At 36.2% G+C, this 23,983-nt stretch overlaps 1 protein-coding gene across 13 annotated transcripts in view; it reads left to right on the top strand.

The window, feature by feature from the left end:
* STAU2 (staufen double-stranded RNA binding protein 2) overlaps nucleotides 1–23,983 on the top strand; it is a 310,084-nt gene that overhangs the window by 230,702 nt on the left and 55,399 nt on the right. The window contains exon 15 of one of the 13 annotated variants that reach the window (XR_007148653.1): nucleotides 591–764. The exons of the other annotated variants lie outside the window; for them this stretch is intronic. The gene's annotated coding sequence lies outside the window, so the exon portion shown is untranslated. Of the gene's footprint in view, nucleotides 1–590; nucleotides 765–23,983 lie in introns of those variants that run through there. 13 annotated transcript variants of the gene reach the window in all.

Raw genomic sequence — 23,983 nt, 5'->3', positions numbered from 1 at the left:
AATTCAAGCAGGATTTTTATGTCATGGTCTTGAAGCAGAATTCCTTCTCTGCGAAACTTGATTTTGCTCTTAAGGTCTTCAACTGATTGGATGAGGCCCACCCACATTATAGAGGATATCCTCCTTCACTTAAAGTCAGTCAATTATAAATGTTAATTACATCTACAAAATACCTTCACAGCAACATCTGAGCTTGTATTTGACCAAGCATATTGGACACCACAGTCTAGCCAAGTTGACACATAAAGTTAAACATCACAACCACTAACCAGCTCGAAGCTTATGTTTCCTAGGGTAGTTGGAGGACATATAGGTTAGGATTTGACACCTGGTTCTTGTACTCAACAGCCTGGGTTACCTTGGGCAAGTTTCTTAATCTCCTCAAATAACATTGCCTGTCTTTACATAATTATTGGTCTGTTTGTTTTCATGATACGTTTATTCTTTTTATATCAGCCCCATGCCTATCATAGTGCTGGTTACATAAATACTTGATGAATGAATGCAGTGCATAGTGAATGAAATCAGGAAAATGATTTGAAAGTTTTAAAAAAGATTTTATTTTTTAGTAATCTCTATACCCAATGCAGGGCTCACATCCATAACACTAAGACCAGGAGCTGCAGAGCCATCCGACAGAGCCAGCCAGGCACCGCAGGATTTGAATTTTGATATCACCAAAATTGAGAACTAAGATCGAAACTTCAGAATCATGTTACAAGTTCTTACTGGGATGCCAGAATCACATGAAAAGTTCTTAGTGGAGTGGCTTAGTTGGTTAAGTGGCAGACTCTTGATTTTGGCTCAGGCCAAGATCTCATGGTTCATGAGTTCAAACCCCCCAGGTCAGGCTCTGTGCTGACAGCTCGGAGCCTGGAGCCTGCTTCAGATTCTGTGTCTCCCACTCTCTCTCTCTCTGCCCCTCCCCTACTCGTGCTCTGTCTCTCTGTCTCTCAAAAATAAATAAATGTTAAAAAAAAAAACTTTAAAAAAAGGACATATACATACATAGTATATGTATTGTGTGTATGTATTTATTTATTTATGTATAGAATGAATGCAGGCCACAGTCTTTATACACATCCACCCTGTATGGTGTATATCTTCTATGGCCATTCATGCAACAACCATTGAACAAAGTGCCCGGCAGCACACTAGGCATGGGCCACCTAACATTAAGAGTTTCCCTGACTTTGCCTTTATTACTCTCTTCATTGGCTTCTGTAATAAATATTTACCTTTTTTCTTCAGAAATGAGACAATATCTTGTGTCATGCTGGCTCTGCTGAATGCCTCTTAAATAATATGAATCATGTAGAAAGTTGACTTCAAATGTCATGATTTTATCTTAAAGGCAAATTTACAAACACAACATATCTTATGCTATTTATTAAAAGATCAAATATGTTATGTTGCCCCCTATAAAGATGAATTTATGTCAGCTTTCACTATATATAGTGCTGAAATACATTTTAGAGATTTTCAAAAACACCTTTTGTATTTTGATAAAGCATGTGGGATGTTTTTTTAACTTCCCTTTAAGATTTCTGTTATACAGTGGTTTATAATGATACAAAAACACTTGAGTGTGCTATTACTCTTATAAATTTGAGAGGAAAGAGAAGGTTGTCAGAGAGTACCTTTATATATTTTTTGTCAAGTTTGGTATAACAAACTTATGAGTTAATTGAAATGATGTACAATTGTACCTGGAGATAAAAAAACATGCAGGGGTCTGTTGCAAGTATAACTGATAAATGAGAAGTTGTCCTGTGATGCAAATAGGTCCTCCTCCAGTCTTTAAATTACTAAGGTATACAACATAGCTAAAGGTTTATCTATTAGAATCTGACTATCACCATCTAGTAATAAGCTGCCAAGAATTGATAATGATATCTATTATTGAACATAAACTTGCTTGGGGTATGGTTCACTAATATAAAAACTATTTCATAGCCTAAATCATTTAGACTGAATGAAACAAAGAAGAAATCAAATAGGTTTTGTGACTGTAGGAGTGATTTTGAATGTTTATTCATTTGAAAACAGTCTTACGATTCTTAGGATTACATAAAGACCTAAGTTTCAGATGAAGTCCAAATCTACATCATATAATATGAAATGGGGACTTGGCAATTCTTTAATAGACATAAACCAGTTTAATAGATTAATGAATCCACTCTCCAGGGTTGAATTCAGAAGATAATCACCAGTTCTTTACTTCTTAATGATTGTTCAATGTTAGGAAAATCATCTATAGTTTAAAAATGCCAGATAAAATAGGAAATTAAAGAATCTTTCCTGATAAAAGTAGACCTCCCAGGGCGCCTGGGTGGCTTAGTGGGTTAAGTCCCCAGCTTCGGCTCAGGTCATGATCTCTCAGCTTGTGAGTTCGAGCCCCACATTGAGCTCTGTGTTGACAGCTCAGAGCCTGGAGCCTGCTTCGGATTCTTTGTCTCCATCTCTCCTTGCCCTTTCTCCACTCACACTCTGTCTCTCTCTCTCTCTCTGAAAAATAAACAAACATTAAAGAAAAAAGAAAGTAGACATCTTGTGGAAGCATTTAATCTATAATTTTCATATGCTTGGCTGAATTTTACATGAACTCTATTAACATACTAATTTTGACAATAGAGTAATAATAGGGTTTTGAAAACTGAAAGAACTGTTAGCAACTGACTAGATCCTTGCTGTCCAATATGTTAACCAATTAGCCACATGTAGGTCTTGAGCATTTGAAATTGTGTATGTGCTGTAGGTACAAAATACACATGGATTTCAAAGACTTAACACCAAAACAAAAACAAAAACAAAAAAGTGTAAGATCTAATTAATGATGTTTTAATTGATTAAATATTGAAATGATATTTGGCATATACTAGTTAAATAAAAACATTATAAAAATTTCATCTGTTTCTTTTTACTTATTTTTAAAAAATGTTTTATTATTTATTTTTGAGAGAGAGAGAGAGAGAGAACGTGAGCAGGAAGGGCAGAGAGAGAGGGGGACACAGAATCTGAAGCAGGCTCCAGGCTCTGAGCTGTCAGCACAGAGCCCAAAGCAGGGCCTGAACTCATGAACCGCAAGATCATGACTGGAGCCAAAGTCAGACGTTCAACCGACTGAGCCACCCAGGCACCCCTCTTTTTACTTTTTAAATATGGCTATAAAAATCACATACGTAGCCCACATTATGTTTCTATTGGACTGTGCTGATTTAGATAAACTCTTATTTTAAAGATGAGGAAATTGAAACCCAGAAAAGTGAAAGGACTTCCGCAAACTTGCACAGCTTATAAATGGCAGAGCTGAAACACAAACCCTGGCTTTCTGATACCTGACACAGTTCTTTCCATTCTAGCACACTTCCTTCCAAAGTGACAGTTAAAACAGACACACACACATTCTGGAGCACATACATCTGAGTATTGGTTCCTCCAAAGTGACCGTCTTACCTCCCATCTTGGGAGGCAATGTATTTTTGCTTTTTTTAAGTTTCCACTTTCAGAAATGTCTTCAGAATTTTCCAAACATTCTTTTGATAACAACTTACTAACTTTATGAGGTGGCTTTGATTTTTAGAAATAACTACAAGTCATTTGGAGATGTCAACTAAGTAATATTGTGTCTGAAATTGTGATCACGAAAGAAGGCAACTTCGTGTGTGTTAAGAGAGAGAGAGAGTGAGAGGACATACACATCATTTGAGGTACACTATCTTGTGAAAGACTGTTCCAAAATAGAATTCCACAATTATATTGTCACTTTCCCAGATGAATATGAATAAAACAGTACTCATTTGTATACATAATTTCTGAGATATTTTAATCATTGTTCTTTTATAGTCACGTTTTTCATTAGATAAACCCAAGAATTAATATTAACTATACACGTATATATTGAACTTTGGGAATTATTCCTCCTAGTAGTTTATGATTTACTTTAAGAGACCCTGTCTTTAAACGTGGGTAAAATAAGTAATGAAAAGAATATGAATTTTTATTGACATTTCATATGACAACTGAAAGACTATAATATTACATTAAATAGAAAAGACATTAAATAAGGGATGAAATCACTTGGTAAAGTAACTGATATGTGTTTTTTGAAATAACTTGTCGGGGGGAAATAAAAAATAAAATAGCTCATTTGAAGAAAAATGTAAATGCTTAAGATAAACTTCTTTTAACATTTTGACCATCTTTTATACTTATTAACCATTAAAAAATTCTCAATTCCAATTAAATGACAGAATACTTTTACTTTATTGATCTATGATGCTAAGTATTTCTGTAACCGAGAGGGAAAGGCACATTGTTCCATGCAGCAAAAGGAAGAATTCCTTCTGAGGTCTGTTACGTGTTTTTAAATTAAGTAGCGTAGTTAATATAGTATCTATAAATTATTAATGCCATAAGAATATTCTGCTACAAATTTTACAAATTCTGCTCATCAAATTTTATATATAGTAATCTATTTGGTGCTTAAAATATCTAAAGAGACCAGTACACTTCTAATAGATCAGTTTCCTTGCACGGTATTTTGGGTTATACCCAACCATCCCAGAATATGATACAAAGTAGATTTATTGTTTCAATTGCCAATAAAAAATCATACCTAATAAATAAAGGTATAAACTCTTCTTTTTATCAATAAAATATGTTAATTTAGGGGCACAGTTTTAATCTTAATATATGATAAAGGTACTCTGAGATTATAATACAATGTTCTTATTATGCATGACCCTGGAGGGGGTTCTACAATATCTTGTGATTTGTTCATTTCCATTATTTGGTACGACACAATTGGAAATATCTTGTTTTTCCTTCTGTTTGCATATGAATCAGCAATCTACAAAATTCAAAATGTTACTTGTTGACAAAGCTTTCCATTAAAATTCAAGATAACATTATTTCTTAATAATCTTTATATTTCTAATTAAAGCAGAAGTGGCTTACAGTTTATTGTTATTATAGATCATTTTTAAAAGATTCTTTGCTCTGAGCCAAGTCGCAGGTTTTTAATAGAAGGTGGTACAACTATTGCTACATTTTCATATTGTTCAAAAACATGACGGAGTTTGATACTCAAATCAACTGACCAAACCGAACTAGTTTTATTTTCTGTCTTCTCTTGATATTTGCTATAGATGGACTTGAACATCATTCAGTCATTCCATCATTTAGGAGAAGTTAGATTTCATTGTATACAAAGATGAGAGAAGTATCTATGAATAGAGGTAAATTCAGGTAAACGTTCAGGATGACATTATATTGAAAAATTATATATGCGTTTGTGACTACGTATAGTAGTTTTGTCATTTAGTTGTTTCATCATTTACTTGTTTCATCATTTATCTCTCTATTTCAGCATCTCTGTTAATCTGTCTTTTTTGGGGGGGGGGTGCATTTCAAAGAAAGAAGTGGACATCTATCTCTACCCCAGTAATTTGACATTCATGTCATTAACCTCATTTTTGTTTATAGTTCCTCTGTCCCCTTTTGAGGTAAAATTTACATACAGTATAATGCACAGATCTTAAGTGTATCAGTTGACAAGTTCTGACGATATGCATGTACAACTCAAACCCCTGTCAAGATAGAAAACTTTCCCATCACCACAACAATGTCCCTCATGTCCCTTTTCAGTAAATCCCAGCATTCACCACCCTCAAAGGCAACAATTTTGTTGATATTTTTCCATGATATTTTATTTCTGCCTGTTCTAGAACTTTAAATGAGCTCATAGTGCGCACTATTGTGTAATGCTTCTTTTACTCAGCAAAATGTTTTTGAGATTCATCCGTGTTGTCGCATATATCTGTAGTGTGTTTCTTTTAATCGCTGAATAGTGTCTCCTGTGAATATGCCACAGTTTGTTTATTCATTCTCCTTTTGATAGACATCTGAATTGTTTTCAGTTTTTAACTATAATGAATACAACTGGTGTGAACATTCTTGTACAATCTTCTGTGGATGTTTTCATTTCTTTTGGATCAATCTCTAAGAGTGGAATTGCTGGGTCATAGGGCAGGTGTATGTTTTATGTAACACACCATTTGACAGTCCCACCAATGAAATATGAGATTTCCAGTTGTGCACATCCTTGCCAACATTTGGTGCTATCATTTTAATTTCAGTCCTTCTGGTGGGTAAGGATACTCACTATGGTTTTAATTTGTTGTTCCTTGATGACAAATGATGTTGTGTACTTTGTTATGTGTTTATTGGTCATTCATATATCTTACTTTGTGAGGAGTCTGTTCAAAGTTTTGCCCATTTTTGAATAGGTTGTTTGTCTTTTCATTAAGTTATAGGAGTTCTTTATACATCCTAGATACCAATCCTTTGTTATCTATACTTTGAAAATAGTTTTCTTAGCCTGTGGCTTCCTTAGTCATCTTAACAGTGGGTTTTCATGAGACGTTTTCAATTTTGAAGAAGTCAAACTTATGGTTTTTTTATTTTATAAAGTAACTTGTAACTTATCTTTTAAGAAACCTTTGCCTATTTCTTGGGGTGCCGGGGTGGCTCAGTCGGCTGGGTGCCCAACTTCGGCTAGGGTCATGATCTCAAAGTTTGTGAGTTCGAGTCCCACATCAGTCTCTGTGCTGACATCTTGGAGCCTGGAGCCTGCTTCAGATTCTGTGTCTTCCTCTCTCTTTGCCTCTCCCCCACTCATGCTCCATCTCTCAAAAATGAGTAAACATTTTTTAAAAATTAAAAAAAAAAAAGAAACCTTTGCCTATTCCCAACTTGTGAAGATATTCTCCTTTGTTTTCATCAAAAAATTTTGTAGTTTTAGCTTTTATATTTAGGTTTAAGATAGACCTAAAGTTAATTTTTTGTGTGTGGTGAGAACAAGGAGTTGTGGTGTTTAGTTTATTTTCACACATGGCGTTCAGTTAGGACTCCTAACACAGTTAGATGATTTTTGTGTTTTGTCGAAAATCAAATGACCAAATAAGTGTGGGTCTATTTCTCAGCTCTCTATTCTGTTCTATTAATCTATTTGTCAATCCTCATGCTAATATTACTGTAGCTTTATATTAAGTAATGACCATTTTTAACAGCTGCTTGTATGCCAGTGTGTGTGTGTGTGTGTGTGTATGTGTGTGTGTGTATACACACATAGCTTTATTTTCTTGCAAACTTAATTCATGTTTAATTAAATTTAATTTCCAACTTTGTACTACCATAAAAAATACTGCCATGAAAATCCTTGCACACATATCTTTCTTTACTTATTGAATTATCTCTTGGGGGTTAATTTCTGTATGTGGGAATTCTGGGTCAAAGGCTGAAGGCATTTTTCATTTTGATGTAAAAACCCAGTCTGGTTTTTGCACTCCCGTCAGCCTTTGCATTAACGTACCTATTTTCTCTTACCATATGAGGAGTTAAACTTCTAAAAGGTAAATTTCAATAACAGGAAGTAGTGAGCTTGGGCACTAAGAGTTTTGTGTTGTAGATGGTTGTGTGTGTATTTTATGGGATTGGTATTTACTTAAGTTTCTTACCAGTTTTTTCTCTGGATTATGTAGAATGTATTTTCAACAGGGTAGTTTTCTGGGAAACATCTTGCCAATATGAGGTGATTTACTAAGCCTCAGATTCCATTTTCGCATTGGCTGGTAATGACTGTGTGTTGAAGGGAACAGTAGGTGAGGTTGACTAAGCTAATGAGATCGGCTATGATTGTGGAGTCACCTCTGAGAACTCTCACTGAACTCTGTACTTAGGCTCTCAAAAACAACTAAAAAATCCCTGAACAATAGAAAGTAGTCTGGGCTCATTTAATGGATACCTGGTAATTTTCTGACATAATAGTAGCTTGTATTGCATAGTTTACAATGCCAATCTGAATCAGTAACAATGAAATGCTGTATTATTTTTGTCCTCTATATTTGTAGTAAACTCTTACATGTTGAGAGTTGAAAACAAAGCTTGGTACTGGACCTCTTTTCACCCCCTGCTCCACCCCCACTTCCTGGTGATGTGGGGAAGGAATTTTCCGTTAACTCTCTCCGTGGCAAGTTTAAAGAAAAAAAATTAAAACATGCCAAATCAGAAAAACACTGAACCATGCGATCTGGCCCGGTTTCATGGTTTCTTTCCTTTAGTACTTTTACATTGCTAAATGAAGCCTAATTCTGATTTATTTCTTACAGACAAGTATAATGCATATTAAACTGGGGAGTCAGAAGATGGACGTTCTTGTCCTAACACATTAGTCAATACATATATGATCTTTGGCAAATTACTTGCATCTCTACTAGATCTTTGTAGGCCTCCGTTTCCTCAACTGTGAAATGAGAGTTTGATTTGGGGTATCTCCAAAATTTCTTCCTGTTCTATAATTCTTTGATTGCATCTGTTCCAGATTTCTAACTTAGGATAAAAGTGTGCTTGAAAATCAGTAGATTTTAAATACAGCTTAGCTCAATTTTTATTAGTTAGAAAAGAAGGAAAAGTATAACTTCCAAAAAAATATATTTAAACCCCTTCAACCACAATTTCCCCACCCGAGCGTGCTGTGCCTCCCATACAATGCCAGAGGAGAAGTCTAGGATGATTTTTTTCCATGCGAGTACACACAGAAATGTTAGGGGAAACAGACTGTGTGCCTTTTCTGAGTCACCTGTTGAGAAAATAGGCAACTATTGACAAGCCTGATTCATGGCTGAGTGACTGCTCCGCTAGCCTTCACATGATCCCCACTGAGCACAATCTTTGACCGCCTGCTAAACCAGGTCTGTTTGAAGTTTCTTTTTAACATTTCCAAAACGTTAATTCAGCAGGATGTCTCCACTGGGGTTCTCCATGTCACCAAATCAGCAGCTGTTGAAATCCATTCACTTCAGCATGAAATGTTTTCATAAGTGCTTTTTTTATTTGTGACAACAGCAAAATAAACATAAGACTAAAATTCTACCTCATTCAACATTTACATGTGTTAAAACTGCTTCTGATTGCAGTTTACATTCATGGTATTTATTTGCAAGCATTTAATACCAATAGACAGCTTTGCTACGGAGGACTTAAAAATCAGCCTTGCCTGCAAAATATACTATACCATGTATTTATTTTTAAAATAATTTATCTAAACATTTATACTTTGAATAATCATTCATACTATGACTTTAAAGCAGAAGTTTATATTCCTTATGAAGCCCTGATTTTTGTAATTTTTGTGTCCATAGCCAGTTTAAGACATGTTTAAATCTCCACATTTGTCAATTTTCCATGACAGTATTTATAAATTCTTTAAGATATTTCCCACTTTAAAAGGAAAAATATTAAGCTTCCAGGGAAATCATTCAACAGGATAAAGTAATGTAAAAATCTTGAGATAGAGACCTGAGGCTGGCAAAATCTGATGGTAAAGATAAAGCACACCAAAGTCTACAGATTATATTGAATTGTTTAAATAGCTCAGTACTCCTTAGAGCTAGGATCTTTTATTCATTGGAAGTAAAAGTCATAGATCTTTAATTGATTGCAGAGTTAAGCATGAGAACTGTTATGTTTTCTCAACATAGTTTGAGCTGAGTCCCTTTTTCTGTTTGTTCAGGTTTTAAAAGACTTGAGTGTAGTTTTATAAGTTCATTAACTTGCTTCATTCTTTGAAATGCATTTCACCTCCATATTATCAAATTTCATTACATGCAAAAAATTATCAGATCAACCCATTATACAGCCTAGCAGCATGAAGTCTTTTTCCGTCTACAGGGAGAATATTGTGTAAATCAGCCTCTCGGGTTTCAGTGGGAGGCAGAGGGTTGCACGGTGTCCATTTGTCAAGTTGATTGCACCGCAGTGAGGTTACATTAGCTTGTCTTTGAACAGAAGTGAAATCTTATGCGAAGCTCCCCTCTCTGTCATTTACACTAACATCCATCCTCTTAAACTGAGGCCTCTGAGAAAAACAAAGTGATGGCACAATATAATCAGTCACTCAACTTGTCTGTCATCTGTTTTCTTAAGGAAATGACTTTTAAGTCAGAGCAGAGAACTGTAGAAAATTAACAAAGGTTGTAGTAGTAAAAGTAGGTGGAATTTTTTTAAACTGCAGATGTCTTTTTGAGAAGATTTTATATGCAGAATAGCAAAATGGAGCCCCCTCCTCCCATAATGAATCTCATGAAATGTATTTCTTCTTGAACAATAGACCTACTGCTGTTAAGAACTGAGTATTTTTTGCTTAATGGTGCTACATGTTAATGCTCCCAAGAAACTTTCTGTAAAACTGAGTCTATAAAACTCTTAGCCTCAGTGGGTCCTCAGACAATTAGCTTGCCACCTTTCAATTCAAAGCTAGAATTGAATTCTAGCCGAATTTCAGTTATGTAACGGCAAATCTTTCATATGGTAGGCTGCCTTAGGAGTAAATGGTACTTTAAATGTAAATTATTGGCACTTCGTTACCTAATATTACACTTAGACAACTCCTTTAAAACTCTTAGTCTCTGTTAAAGCCCTCGCTGTTTTGCCAGTGATGGCCAATCTAAGGCTGGCGATCAAATTTGCAACTTTTATTTCCCTAAGCCTATTTTATGGGCTGAAACACTCAGGTCATTTGCACCCTTCATTCATCATGAAGTAGTTAAACTCAGATTGTTAAACCAGGAGAGATTAGCTGACAGACAGCAGTACATTAGATTAAGGCCTCCTTTGGTCATACTTAACTATTTATCCCATTTCTGCGACATTTATAGCAAACTGTGTCTTTTTGGTGGACTTTAAAAGAAGCAGGAAGAGAAATTGAAAACAAAGGGAAATAACCAATATTTTTTCAGTAATGTGATTAATATTTTTTATCATTTTCACTGGCTCTACCATTAACTAATATTAAAGACCTCTTGAAAAAGAAATAACTTGCCAGTGTGCTTAAATGTGAAGGAAGTCTCCTTTGCATTTGCTTTGGAGACATATTTAGTAGTTACACCGCTATTAGGTTTTTAAAAATACAACATCTGAAAAAAAAAAACAAAAACAATCCCCTCTGCCAAAGTATTGCCAGATCACATTCAACCTTTTCTTGAAAAATATTCTAGAAAATCCCTTAAGAATTGGTAGACAAAATTGACCCATACTTCTCAGTACTGGAGAATAGAAGCTTAGCTTTTCAGGAAAAGAAAATAGGTGCATACTTCTTTTAATTATAGTTAAATGCATTTTATAAAATATGACTATTATTAGCTCCAGTGCCCCCTAAACAGGTTATTAAGCAGTTTATTACAGAGAAGCTTTATTGTTTTCTTCCCTTTGGAAACTTATGTGAACGTTTGGAATTGGTGAACTTCTGAGAAACCGAGGCAATCAATCTTGATTAGTTTATTTTTCTTAGCAAAGATTTCGATAGCCTGGTATAGCTTTTTTTAAAAGAGCATTCCTTATTTCCTCTGGTGAGGGATGAAATACTGTTAAAAGCAACTTGTAAATGAAATAGCGAAAAACAGTTGAAATAACTGAAACTTTCATTGTCATTGAGGAGACCCCCAAATTTAAAGACTAATCTTTAATTGCCCTCTTCCTCATATTTCTTCCCAATTTAACCTCAAGGTGATTTTTAAAGTTATGGCAGTCATTTTACCTTTGCTTTGGAGCAGTTTACTACAGCTTTATTTCCTTGGACTATCAGAGACACAGATGCTGTGTTCTTTGCAACTAAAAGCTATTTCCTGGTAAATTTGGTCTTCTAAATAGGAAATGTGAACATTTTTCACCTTTAAATATTTATAACCGATGATATCAAAAGCACTACAAAAATACAATATATATTAAAGTATATACATTCCAAAGTATACACACATAGTTTCCTGATTTTATTTCCATCGTTTTATTTGGAATTTGAAATCATATTCACAAATAAAAGTAATTTAAAAGTTTATCCTCTATGGAAGAGTACACTTATGTTACCCTGTTGCATTTTCGAGGGGCAAAAAGTAATTATTGTAAAATTTTCATTCATTCACACAAATATTTCCTAACATTTGCTGAGTACAAACTGTATGCCACAAAACTGAAACTGTTTTGCCTGGATTGAATATTTGAACCATTCAAAATGTTTTTTGTTTAATATAAACTGACTTTTTAAGGAAACAAATTAGGTAAGAAAATTTATGTTTTAGAATCACTGATTCTCCTAAATATTTCATCACAGTCAGTTAATGTAGGTTATGATTCATTATAAAACACAAACTAATTTTTATGCTATATATAGGTTGTACCTATTGAAAATTTATGTTCTTGGTTTTTTTTTGTTGTTTTTTTTTTAAATTTTTTTTTTCAACGTTTATTTATTTTTGGGACAGAGAGAGACAGAGCATGAATGGGGGAGGGGCAGAGAGAGAGGGAGACACAGAATCGGAAACAGGCTCCAGGCTCTGAGCCATCAGCGCAGAGCCCGACGCGGGGCTCGAACTCACGGACCGCGAGATCGTGACCTGGCTGAAGTCGGACGCTTAACCGACTGCGCCACCCAGGCGCCCCTATGTTCTTGTTTTTAAATGAAGTTCAGCCTCTCCTTTCTTGGATCCCACATTTTGATCTTCTTTTCCAGTATCAACTGTGGATCTGAATCAAGTTAATTTGATCTGGGATTATTTAAACCACCATTCAGCATTGATAATACTGCCACAATACTGCCTTGTACAGATATATTTAAAGCTCTCAAGATGTGCCAACATGCCCTATGTGGGCAGTTTGCAGGAAAAGTGTTCTTTTTCGAGTTGCAGAGTATATAGCAGGATAAGGCAAGAGTTGGACACTAACTAAACAAACAAATCAGAATATCTCCTATCACCTTCTTTATCAAATAGAAGGGCACTTCTGTGTGTTTATGTGAAAGGGGAGAAAGGGAAATTCTTCATCTATAACCACTGCTGTGTTTGGAAGTTTCCTCTAACATTACAGAAAATTCACAAACCATCTCTTCACCTTTTTATTAAATTCCAGTGATGATTAGAGATTTTCAGTTTGGGGAGGAAACACCAGATTTCCTCTCTTCCATATGTCAAGACACATTTACCAACCTCTCCACCCCTACCACTCACTAGAGTTAATACAAGGCACTGAGTCCCAAGCTCCTTCCCAGAAGTAATTTCTGGTGATTCCTTTCCAAAGGAAGTTCTTTGCATCATTCCCCTGACTGACCCACAGATAGCCTTGACAGCCTGGTGAACAAGAGTGTTCTTCAACCACGGCTTCACTGAAATACTTCCTTTCTTGAATAACCCCATAGGTAGGTGGGAAAGAGTTTATTGCATGTATCACCCCCACCAATTCCAAGAGTTCAATGGCCAATGAAAAGGGAAAATTCTGGAACATTAGACATGGTTTTCTGTGACCATTGTAAGAGATTTTGTTGCATTTCTAATGTAAAACAACCCTTTTAAAAGCAGATATGAAGAATAGATATTTTTTAAGGAAAACCTGAGAGGAAAAGGATTTTCCATTATTACATGTCATTTTGTCAAACGACAACAGAACTGTTTTGCTTTTCATACAAAGACCTAGTTGATAATATACAAAACCAGTCTGTAGTACAAGTTTGTGATATCAACTCATTGCATGTAATATTTGTTAATATTTCTCTATATGATCTTCTGAACAACCCAGAAAGGAATTCATGTGGAGAAAAGAAAACACCCTTGAATTATTCAAGTGTTCATTCATTTGAAATAAACCACATAGGAACTTACTAGTGTGAAAAGATATACATACCAATAGTAAAATTAAGTTTTTCACATGTACCTTTAATTAATCATTTTGGTTATTGGTTCATTTACTTACATATTGAATAAGAATTTGGGCGTTTAAAAATGACAGGCCCTGGAGATTCAGAAGGCAGAACTTGTGATTCCTACGCTCACAGTTCCCACAACTAATAAGACAATGTATCCTATACTTAATTGACAGTTTCAGGTTAGTTGTCTGTAGAAAGAGGCCTGGCCTCCATTTTTTCCCTCTGCATGGCCTTCTTAAGCATCCAAGATCCTAAATGGTATTCTCTAATCTCCTTGTCAGCCTCATCTTCCACCGTCCCACACACAGCTTTGGCTTTGGGCAAGACACCTAATTTTCCATGGGCTTTCCTGACTTTTTAATTTTGTTCTTGCCTTTTCTTAATTTTGGACAGCCTTCTCCCTATCTTTTTCTTTCATGGTTGTATTGCTTCTTTTTTTTTTTTTAGTAATTTTTTTTAATTTTTAAATTTTATTTTTTATTTCTTAAAATTTACATCCAAATTAGCATATAGTGCAACAATGATTTCAGGAGTAGATTCTTTAATGCCCCTTACCCATGTAGCCCATCCCCCCCCCCAACTCCTCCAGTAACCCTCACTTTGTTCTCCATATTTATGAGTCTCTTCTGTTTTGTCCCCCTCCCTGTTTTTATATTATTTTTGTTGCCCTTCCGTTATGTTCATCTGTTTTGTCTCTTAAGTCCTCATATGAGTGAAGTCATATGATTTTTGTCTTTCTCTGACTGACTCATTTCACTTAGTATAATATCCTTCATTTCCATCCACATTGTTGCAAATGGCAAGATTTCATTCTTTTTGATTGCCGAGTAATACTCCATTGTATGTATATACCACATCTTCTTTATCCACTCATCCATCGATGGACATTTGGGCTCTTTCCATACTTTGGCTATTGTTGATAGTGCTGCTATAAACCTGGGGGTGCATGTGTCCCTTCAAAACAGCACCCCTGTGTTCCTTGGATAAATGCCTAGTAGTGCAATTGCTGGGTCGTAGGGTAGTTCTATTTTTAGTTTTTTGAGGAACCTCCATACTGTTTTCCAGAGTGGCTGCACCAACTTGCATTGCCACCAACAGTGCAAAAGAGATCCTCTTTCTCCACATCCTCGCCAACATCCGTTGTTGCCTGAGTTCATGGTTATATTGTTTCTTGAACCTCATTGCAGAGATCACCTTTATCCAGAAACATGTTTTTTAATTCTCTAGGCTCTTTCAGATCTTTCCCTTCTCTGGACCTCCATGTACTTTGCACTTCTCTCCCGGAGCCCTGGATATAATTGGATTTATAAACTCCTTGAGGGTGGAGCATCGTCTTTTAAGTACATGGAATTGTGACTGTAGGATAGTCAGTGCCTATATTTCACATTAAATTGATTGATAACTTTAGAAAAAATTATTATTTTAAATGTGTAGGGATGTAGTTCTCTACAAGGATAAGCAAAACAAAATGACATTTAAAAAATTGTCTATAATCCCAGTTGCTGTCATGAAGGATGGGATCATGAATTCAGATAACAGGGACTGTTCTGACAGTGATGGCGGACATCTTCCTTCCTTTTGCCTATGAGATTAGAACGTGTCTACCTAAGTTTGATCTTTGAAGAAGGATGAAGTGTAATTATGATGCAAAATTACTAAATAATGAATAAGGTATGGAAAAAATAAATATCTTTAGGTTATTTCTTTTACTTTGTCAGGGTCCATTGGCAATCCTTATTTTATTAGAGAAAACTGCAAGTAATTCAAACTAACCTCCAGCGTGCCTAGTTTCTGAATGTTGAATTGCCCCAGAGAATTGAGTCACTTACCAGGGTCACACAGGGAGCAGGTAACAGAACTAGGGATCACAGGTTGGTCATTTCTGCTAATGTTCTATTACGTGGGTGTTGGTAAACAGGAGTTTCATCCACTTTACAGACTAAGATATTACACACGCTTTTGTGGCAAGTACTAGGTGGGTTAGGTAAAGCTTCACTTAACCTTCACTCTATCGGAATTTATGTGATAAAAAGCCATCCGTTAACAAGGGTCTACTGTGCTAGGTTTCCAATACTTCACTTCTATTCCAGAAAGAAGGTTTTAAAGACTGAGAATGTTCAAATCCACCCAGTTCACCTCTATTCCATCATATAGTCCCTTGCACTAGAAATACATACTCAAAACTAATCCTTGTCTTTTAATATTTCAAGGATGTTCTGCTAACTTGAGCTAGATTCCAATGCTCTGTAGCAATTGTAGAAGCAGCTTCAAAACAATGACTTCTTCCATATTCCCATGCTCATAAATATCAAATTTTTAAAATTGTTTTTATATCATGTCATTATGCTGGCTTCTAAAATCTTACCATTTATTAGCAATACCCAAAGGGACCTACTGATAGGAACATAGGGACTTGATGAGCTCATGGCCATTGTCATCCCTCTGTTTGTATGAAATGTAGCATTTTAAATTGTTGTTGACACTAAAAGTGAACACTAATCACATCTTAATATGAGACTAACTCTGGCCATGACTGTATTTTTCTTTTCCTCGTGAAAATGCTCCCTTGCTGACGCCATGGCTGAAACAAAATCCTCAGCATTTAAAAGAAAAGAGCCAGCAAGAGAAATGACTCTGTAAACACCACTTCAGTCAGACTCTGATACCAAATATAGCATTATGTTAGATGCATGTAGGCATGGCCTCAGAATGTCCCACACAGTTAATCTCAAAGTCCTGCATATCAATCACACCTCCTTCACATACCTGGCCTGGAGCCTTAATGGGATTCCTCCTCGCTATTTCAGTGATAGCTTACTTCCTCTGTTTTTTCCAATTGGCTGATCATTGTGCCAACTTCTTCAAGGAGCATTTTCTTACCTAAGCAACATTGTAATGTTGTAATATATGCTGACAGTTCATTTATACAGCCCTTTTTGTTCCAAATGTTTTTATGTTCAATTACTGAAATTTAATCATCAGAAGAGATTGAATTTTCTCTAGATCATACAGCTTTGCTTAAATGTTAAGTTAATAGTACATTACTGAAATATAAGATTTCAAAGGTTTAAAATTCAATATCAAGAAAATTCATTAAGCTTTGAACTGATCACCTTTGAAATCATAGATAAGAGCTGTGTAAATGGTCACATATAAATCACATATTTAATGAGGAGTTCATTCGGAATTATAACAAACAGAGTCAATGATTGTTCATGATTATTCAGACAGTTTGTGAGCATTTTTCTGGGGGGTTTTTTGGGATTTTTTTTCCTGATTTCCTCAAGTTCTTGTGGACATGCTTTTGGGTTTTATTTTACAGCCTCTGCTCTCCTTAATGTTACGTTGTTAGAATTCCTTCAAGCCAAGTGATTCTTTTATCAGCATGTTGAAAACACTTTTTCTGTACCTCCATTTTTGTGGTATTAGAAATAGAGACCAAAGAGGAAAGACCAACCACTCTATTCTCCAAAGCGTCTCTTGTTTTAGGCTTTCATTTCTTTTGTTGACCACTGACTACTCTGTGCATGGGTTGGTGTGTGTGTGTGTGTGTGTGTGTGTGTGTGTGTGTGTGTGTGTTTTAACTTCTTGTGTAAGGTACAAAGCAAATATTAAATATTATTTTTGGTTCTGATACAAGGAAATTAAAGGAGGTATGGGAGCTCTGTTTACCATTGTTTGTAGAGAAAACCACCAATTAAGCCATTCCAATTGGGTATCTATACTTTAATCTGAACCTAATTTCTTCCTGTGATTCTGAAAACGAAGTTCTTAAGTTTTATTTAGTGAGTGGTTCAAATTAATTAACAAACTATACATAAAATATTATATTACCCAATTACTGCTGTATGATAAAATTTCTATATGACAATTAGTGATTTTTGTTCTTTCTGACTGAAAAAAATTTTAAGTAGTATATGTAGCTTGTAGCTCAAATAAAAGACTTACGGTAAAAATAAAACTTAAGTTTTATTTAATAGAAATATACAGTCCAGTCCATATTAAATGAAGGCAATCTCCTGAAATGACTTCTGCTACTCTTTAACTAAAAGAGCTTTTTTGCCTGAGGGTGTTTGTGTGAGGGTGTGTATTTGCATATAGTCGATTTACAAAGTGCCAGGGTAAGGACTTTTCCTTCCTTTGGATTCCCTTCACACCAAGAAATATGTCGTGTAAGCTGAAATAAACCAACTTGCTTACTGTTTAAATGTCTGTTAAGTTTTGAACTAAAAAGAGCTTTTTTTAGATCATGAATGTTTTTCTTTTCTGTATTCTTTATGTTTCGTAAGTAGTTATAACTAGTAGCTATGGTGGCTCCAGTGAGAATTCTCCAGGATTTGGAGTCAGGAGTAATCTGCGAGTTCACACACAGACTCCCCAGCAGTTTGACCACAGGCCAGTTTCTCTACTTCTCTGTAATAAGTAATGTAATACCTGATGGCAGGGCTAGAGTGGGGAACAGATGAGATAATATGTATGAAGAATTGAGTGTGGCTCCACACCTGAGAGGAGCTTTTAAAATGGTACAGATTATGGGACACCTGGGTGGCTCAGTTAGTTGGGCCTCTGACTTGGGCTCAGGTCATGATCTCGTGGTCAGTGAGTTCAAGACCTGCGTCGGTCTCTGTGCTGACAGCTCAGAGCCTGGAGCCTGCTTCGTATTCTGTCTCCCTCTCTCTCTGCCCCTACCCCGCTCATGCTGTGTTCTCTTTGTCTCTCAAAAATGAATAAACATTAAAAGAATATTAAAAAGTGGCACAGATTATCTACAGCAACAGCAAAATAAAGTCTTTCCAGGTATAAAAATTTATGTATGTATGTATGTATTTATTTCTAAATGTTTATTTATTTATTTTAAGAGAGAGGGAGAAAGGGCTGCATGCTGTCAGCACAGAGCCTGATATGGGTCTTGATCCCACGAATCATGAGATCATGACCTGAGCCAAAATCAAGAGTCAGACGCTCAACTGACCAAGCCGCCCTGGCACCATCTAAAAGTATGTTTAAATAAAAGGAAAAGATGAATCTACCAGTGCCGAATAGGATTCAAAAGATTATTATATACACTATCTGAACTTCACTGAGAAAATGGCCCACCTATTGTACTACACTTAAAGGAAAACAAAAGCTGTTTTAAGAGGAGAGCATTTACCCAACTTTGATTCATCCCTATCAGTAGTCACATGCAGTGAAAATTCATTATAATCTTCCCACAAGCAGTATTTCTTACATTTCAAAATCACACCTAAAAATTCAAAGCAGTGAATGCTTCCCCATATTCCTGAAATATTTAAAATGAATTTTAGTTTTTTGTATACTTAATCTGCTACTACACTTTAATCAGGAGTATTATTGTGTACCTAACTTATACAAAAATGGGCCTTTGGTTGGGGCAACATCATATAAATATAGAGCTGCAGAAATACCCTTCTTGCTAGAGAAAGCTTTAATTTGGTCCACCTCCCAAAAAAGTATTTTTTGGCTTATTTTCATCCAAATACTTATTCCTAGAATCAGAAGCTAGAAGTGGCTCTCAATTTTGATACGCCTCAAAATTCCCAGGTGTAGTTGTTAGAAAATGGCTTTCTGGTACCCATCCCCAAAAGTCTGATTCAGTGGGTCTGGAATGGATCTTGAGAATTTGGATTTCTCTCAAGTTCCCAACTGATGCTAATGCTGTCAGTCTGACGAATTACACTGCCCTGCTCCAGGGCTCATCTCTTTAACCATTCGCAACTTGTTAGTGTACTAATGTTACAGTTTTTGTCAGACATTTTATAGAGATGATTGTTCTATATACATGGCTGTGTCTTCTTTGCATTCAAAGGTTCTCAAAGAAAATCAAAAGCCAAAGTGGCTGTATTAATATGAGACAGAGTAGATCCTAGATCAAAGAATATTGACAAGGATAAAGACCATTTCATAATAGTAAAGAGACTGATTCATCAAGAGGACACAATCCTAAAAGTTGATGCATGTGTTAACAAAGCTTCAAAATATATGAAGCAAAACCTGATAGAACTGCAAGGAGAAATAGACAAATCTACAATTATAGTCAGATATTTCAACACCCCTTGCTCAATATTTGACAGAAGAAGTAGAGAGAAAATCAGTAAGGATATAGAAGACTTGAACCCTGTCAACCAACTTGACCCAATTGACATGTATAGAACACTCCATGGAACATTGTACATATCCTTCTCAAGTACACATGGAACATTCACCTGTGCGGATCATATTCTGGGCCAAAACACAAGCTTTAATAAATGTAAAGGAATTTAAGTCATACAAACTATGTTCTCTACCACGATGGGATTATATTAAAAATCAGTAACAATGATGTACAGAAAATCTCCAATACTTGGAAGCTAAACGACTTCTAAATAAGGGAAGGGTCAAAGAAGAGATCACAAGGAAAATTAGATCATGTTTTCAGTTGGGAAATGAAACTACAACTTGTTACAATTTGTAAGCATAGCTACCGCAATATTATTAGGGAAAATTATAGCACTAAATAAATGACAATATTAGAAAAAGAAGAAAGGTCTCAGATAGATGGTGTCAGCTTCCACCTCAAAAAAACTAAGAAGAGGAGATAAACCCAGAGTATGTACAAGAATGGAAATAATGAAGATCAAAGCAGAAATCAGTGAAATAACAGAAACAAAAAGAAAATCAGCAAAACCAAAACCTGATTTTTTAAAGACTAATAAAATTGATAAGCCTCTACCCAGACTAGAGATCAGGATGAAAAGAGAAAAAATGCAAAATTCCAGTATCAGCGATGAGAGGTAACATCACTGCAGATTCTATAAACATTAAGAGGATAGTAAGGGAATATTCTAAACAGCTTATGCAAATAAATTCAACAATTTATATGAAATGGACAAATTCTTTGAGAGACAAAGACATTCCCAGATGTTACTACTGAGAAATTCTTTTCTGAAGTTGGAACACAGGGTCATCAGGGAAGAAATTTTATAACAACTCCCTTGAGCAGAAAACAACTGAGTAAAGCTGGCTATTCAGTAAACCCAAAAGAACACAATAGCCCTTGCCACACACTGCACATATAATAACTTCACCTGGTCTTACAGCTACCACTGCTCTTTGTAACGTTTGGCCCCGTTTTCCCTTTATACTTGACCTGAAACTTTTGCTCAGAAGGTGTGCCCTTTTCTTTTTGTAGTGGAGCATACAAAAATGATGATGCTATTTCCCAGAAATATGCTTTCATTTGCTAAGGAAAGGATTAGAAAATAAAGTTGAGGAACATTGCCAAAAAAGCAGAACAAAAGGACAAAAAAATGGAAAATAGAAATAGGAAAACAAAAAAGAGGTCCAACATCCAAGTATTGTGAGTCCCAGACACAGAGTACAGAGAACAAAGGACTTAATTTTTCACATTGAAAAAACCCAGTGGGTGCCATGAAATGAATGAAAATAACATCCCCCCCCCCACTGCCCCAAGCATGTTGTGAAAGTTGACAACATTGAGGACAAAGAGAACATAGTACAAGCAGCTAGAGATCACATGTAAAGGATCAGAAACTATAATGGCTTTGGGTTTCTCAAAAGCATTGTGGGAATGGTAGTGGAACAATGCTTTCAGAATTCTGAAGAAAAATAGTCACCAATTAGAATTCTATACCAACCCAAACTATCAGCAATGAATGAATAAAATAAGAATGTTTTCAGACATGCAAAGTTTCAAAATGTTGCCTCCTATGCCCCCTCTGTCAAAAAGCTACTTGAAAACATGCCCCCTCGACATGAGAGGAAAAACAAGATGGGAGACAGGAGATCTGGTGCACAGATGGGGCAGAGGCAACCTCCATGAGGAAGATGAAAGATGAGCCCAGGATCCATTGTGTGCAACATGGAGCAGAGAAGCCTGATTCAAAGGCTAGACACACTGAGTGCTGCGATCACCAGGATCTGTACTGGGAGTGTACTGTCTTTTTAACCTGAAGATGTTATGGCAGGTGAGCCTAGCCCAGATTCTTTTCTGTATTTTTTTTTCTTTGATCATGTGTGAATGAAGTTCCTACTTTCCTCTCCATGTCCTGCTGTCTGGTCATCTGAGGATGCTCATTTCCACCTCCACCAATATGTTCTTCTGTGAGCTGGAGGTGTGACACAGAGAGCTTAAAAACAGAAGGTACAACAACGACAAAAACAAACAGCCTAATTCAGTAATGGGCCAAGGAATTCAGTAGACATTTCTTCAGAGAAGGTATACCAGTGGCCAGGAAGCACATAAAAAGATATTCAGCATCACTAATCATTAGGGAAATGCAAATAAAAACTATAATGAGATACCACTTCATACTCTTTAAGAGGGTTATTATCAAAAACACAGAAAATAGTACGTGTTGGCAAGGCTGTGGAGAAATCAGAACCCCGTGTAGTGCTGGTGGGAATATAAAATGGTGTGGCTGCTGTTGAAAACAGTATAGCAGTTCCTCAGAAAGTCCAACATAGAATTACCATACGATCCAATGATTACACTTCTAGGTGTATACCCAAAAGAATTCAAAGCAGTATCTCAAAGAGTTATTTGTACACTTGTATTCATAGTAGCATCATTCGCAAAGTATACACCAACAGATGAATGGATAAACACACTGTGGTATATACATAGGATGGGACCTGATCCAGCCTTAAAAAGGAAGGAAATTCTGACACGCACAACATGGATGAGCCTTGAGGACATTATGCTAAGTGAAATAAGCCAGTCACAAAAAGACAAATACTGTATGATTCCACTTATCTGAGGTACCTGTCTTCACAAGGAAAACAATGTGGTAGCCACCAGGGGCAGGGGGTACAGAGTTTCACTGGGGAAGATGAAAATTCTGGAGATGGATGGTAATGATGGCTGTACAACAGTGTTGATGTACTTAGTGCCACAGGGCTGTCTGTACATGGCAAATTTTATGTATATTTTGCCACAATAAAAAACAAAAACCAGAAGATAGAGAGTAACCCACACCCGATCACAGTCCTGCCAGATGTCTGGTTCTTGGTTGGCATTACAGCTGTGACAACAGCCCAGAGGCCGCAAGACCTCTGTTTCTCAGGACTCTCTCAGCTGCCCTCTGACTTCTCCAGTAGAGGCTCTTGTAAATCCTCAAAGAACCTGAAGCCAGACTAGGCCCTTGTGGCATCTTTCTTCCCCTAGCTTTCCTTAGATTGGCCGGTTTTTCTTGCTATGCAGTCTCCCCAACCCAAACCCAAGTGTTGTCTCGACGGTAGAATGTAGATGGTAGAGCTATAAAGAAAAACAAAGGAATGATTATCACAGAAAGAAGGCAGTGGTCACCACTCATAGGAAAGGAGTGAGAAACAGTTGGGAAGCAGGATTCTGTGGCTTTCAAGATACTAGTCATGTTCTGTTTCTGAACCTGGGAGGTGGGTGCATGGACATTTGTTGTGTTTGTTCTTTTTCAAATAAAATTGTATATATGCACTCTTCATATTATACTTTCATAAAAAGAATTTTTTAAATATTTTAATTATTTAATTGACATCAGAATAAATGTAGCAGCAAGTATGTCATACTCTTTTTTAAATTTATTTATTTTGAGAGAGAGAGAGTGTGCATGCACATGTGAATGGGGGAGGGGCAGAGAGAGAGAGGGGGAGAGAGAATCTCAAGCAGGCTCCATGCTGACAGCACGGACATGGGGCTCGAATTAATGAACTGTGAGATCATGACCTGAGCCAAGATCAAGAGTCAGACACTTAACTGACTGAACCACCAAGGTACCCCAAGTGTGTCCTACTCTTTAATTTCTTTTTAATGTTTATTTATTATTAAGAAACAGAGACAGAGCACGAGCATGGGAGGGGCAGAGAGAAGCAGAGACACAGAATATGAGGCAGGCTCCAGGCTCTGAGCTGTCAGCACAGAGCCTGACACAGGGCTTGAACTCACAAACCGCCAGATCATGACCTGAGCCGAAGTCAGACACTTAACCGACTGAGCCACCCAGGCGCCCCCTAACTCTTAAATATATCATAATAGCTCCACTTTTCAGTGTTGCATTGAACTTCTTCCTTTCATGAGTTTGTATTTTAGTATGCTTCATAATTTGTTGGAAGTAATTGCTTCAGTCTCTTGGTATGTAAATCAGAATGCTTGGCCTTTCTTTGCCATCCCACACTTCCACTTTGGCTCCCACGGATTTTGTGTTTATTTGGTACCAAAGACTTCTTTAGGTAAATCAG

This window comes from Prionailurus viverrinus, chromosome F2 (assembly GCF_022837055.1).
Source record: "Prionailurus viverrinus isolate Anna chromosome F2, UM_Priviv_1.0, whole genome shotgun sequence".
NCBI classification, from domain to species: Eukaryota; Metazoa; Chordata; class Mammalia; order Carnivora; family Felidae; genus Prionailurus; species Prionailurus viverrinus.
This window is presented reverse-complemented; position numbering and strand designations above follow the sequence as displayed.